At 38.3% G+C, this 2,486-nt stretch overlaps 1 non-coding gene across 1 annotated transcript; it reads left to right on the forward strand.

Annotated features, from left to right (window-relative positions):
- The first annotated feature begins 1,335 nt into the window (after nucleotides 1-1,335).
- Nucleotides 1,336-1,406, forward strand: TRNAG-GCC. Its single transcript has one exon. It is a non-coding gene; the product is annotated as a tRNA-Gly (tRNA).
- The last annotated feature ends 1,080 nt before the right edge of the window (nucleotides 1,407-2,486 follow it).

The raw sequence follows: 2,486 nt of genomic DNA on the forward strand, positions 1-2,486 counted from the left end.
GAGAGAGAGAGAGAGAGAAGGGGAAAGGGAATGAAAGAAAGTCAGAATCAGAACAAAATGGAGAAAGAGACGATTGGCGACAGGAAGAGACGAGGAAGAAAGCAAGAGAATTAAAAGAAAAGGGGGGGGGGAGATCAAAAGTTGTGGTAACTTTACAAAAGATCCATTTCAAGGGAATATCCAACTAACAATAAATATAATATCGCCACCCTGACAAATAGATCAGTGTGCTGCCTTTCAAAAAAAGGTTTTGATCGAACCTTAAAAAGATCTTTGACGAAAAATAAAAACGCAAAAAAACCTACTTAGAGACAACTAAAATCAATGTTTTCTGAAAGTTAATGTCTTGTGTTTTCTGAAAGATAAAAGCACCACAAAGTTTGAAAATAGGCGCTCTGATGTTTGATTTTTACAAATCAATAGCTTGCTTGATGATCGTCAGTCATCAAAATAGAGTGGTTGGAAGCCACCACTGGTAAGGCCTATACTTCTCTTCTTTCTCTTATTCGTTTCTGTATGTCTTTGTCTTACGCTGCTAAATGACCGCTATAACATTATGCCTATTATGTGTCGGCTTCTCTTACAATTCTCATTCCTCAAACTTACAGGAATTTGAAGGCTAGATCTACCATCTGTTCTCATTAATTGTCTGATATAGTGCCTTATTGTGCTTTGTTTGTGTCACTTAGAGTAGCTACCGGTTTTTATTGAGTTTTGTTTGTTGTTGGTTTTGTTTGGGGGGGTTTTGGGGGAAGGGGGGTATTGTTGGTTTGTTTTTTGTTTGTTTTTTGTTTTTTACTAGATATCTACAGCGATTGGTAGGATACTTTTCAGGTGAGAGAGACTAACATAATATATAGTGATACAATATAGACAGATAAATACTGACGGACAGACAGGCAAACAGGGAGGAGAGAGGGGGGGAGAGAGAGAGAGAGAGAGAGAGAGAGAGAGAGAGAGAGAGGAAAGCAGATCTATAAGCTTAGATAGAAAGATAGCTAAATAGATAGATAAAAATCTAGATCTAGATAGAATCGGAGACAAAAAAGTATAGAATGTAGATCTAGAGCTAGACAGCGACCGCCCCAAGACTCATCAAGCATCATCTAGCATCATCAGTCAACTGTGCAGTGTGTAGTGCTTGAACGACACAAAGCAAACTATAGGTCCATTCTGGGGCTTTCTGGTGCATGTAGACTGCATTCGGATATCATCCGTATAGACTATTCTCTTCAAACAAACAAACAAACAAACAAAATGAACAAAAGAACTGACGAAAATCACCAAATACCATGAGGTTTCATGACACATCTACTCTGGTTGCAGAGAGTACAAGCATCGGTGGTCTAGTGGTAGAATACTCGCCTGCCACGCGGGTGACCCGGGTTCGATTCCCGGCCGATGCAGGGGTTTTTTTCTCCGATATTTTTTAGCTTTTTTTTTGTTGCTTTTTCTGCCTTTTCCGTTGGGGTTTTTGTTTCTGTTTTGTTTTTCTTTTTGTTTTGTTTTTTACCGAGAGACAAATCTACAAACAGACTAATCAAATCACGTGAACTGACAATCCCGAGATTTTATTTTTGAAAGCCTCTATTAACAAAAGATTCCCCCTCCCCAAAAAAATTATATTATGATATATATTAATTATAATATCATCGTGGGAGGTTGGCTGGTGCTCTGGTGTGGTTTGCTCCTTTAATCCTATCCAACATCTATCATCCTTATCTCTCCTCCTTTTTTCTGTATGCTACTCTTTAGTCACACATCTATTCTTCGGCACTTGTAAAACTCTTACTAAGACTAAAACATAATATATATCACCGGGAAAAAATTCAATATTCAATATAAATATAAGCGATGATATAATATGTTATAGTTTTAGTAAGAGTTTTACAAGGTCATTTAAGTGCCGAAGAATAGATATTGTGTTTTCCCGTTCCAACATGGTCCTGCCCTTACTTAAGCAAAAGTCTTGTGACAACATTGCCTGATCCGTCTCCTTCTTTTTCCCAATCTCGTTCTTCTTCTTATCTGCTCCCAGGCAATATATAGTATTAAATTATGTACTTATTAAGCCTGTATCTATCTACTAGAGGTGGGCAAAATCCGGATAAACCAAAAGGATAACCGAATAATTCTCAATGCAACATTATCCGATTTCAGACTCTTAACTCTCTTTCCTGACCCGTTTGCCGAAGTGGGGGCACCCATTTGTTGAAGTGATGATAACCCGTTTTTCAAAGTGGTTCTAACCCATTTGCCGAAGCGGTTCATATATTAATTATTAGCCGAAGAGGTGTACTAAAATATTATCCGGATTCTGCTGAAGCGACTCATTGCCCAGCTCTACTATCTGCCCTTATCTGATATGCGTTTGGTCGTCAAAATTAAAGAAGCACATCAACGCAATAACAGTCATTAAACAGTGAAAGGACAGACAGACAGACAGACAGACAGACAGACAGACAGACAGACAGACAGACAGACAG

The sequence above is a fragment of the Aplysia californica genome, unplaced genomic scaffold (genome assembly GCF_000002075.1).
Source record: "Aplysia californica isolate F4 #8 unplaced genomic scaffold, AplCal3.0 scaffold00411, whole genome shotgun sequence".
Lineage (NCBI taxonomy): Eukaryota > Metazoa > Mollusca > Gastropoda > Aplysiida > Aplysiidae > Aplysia > Aplysia californica.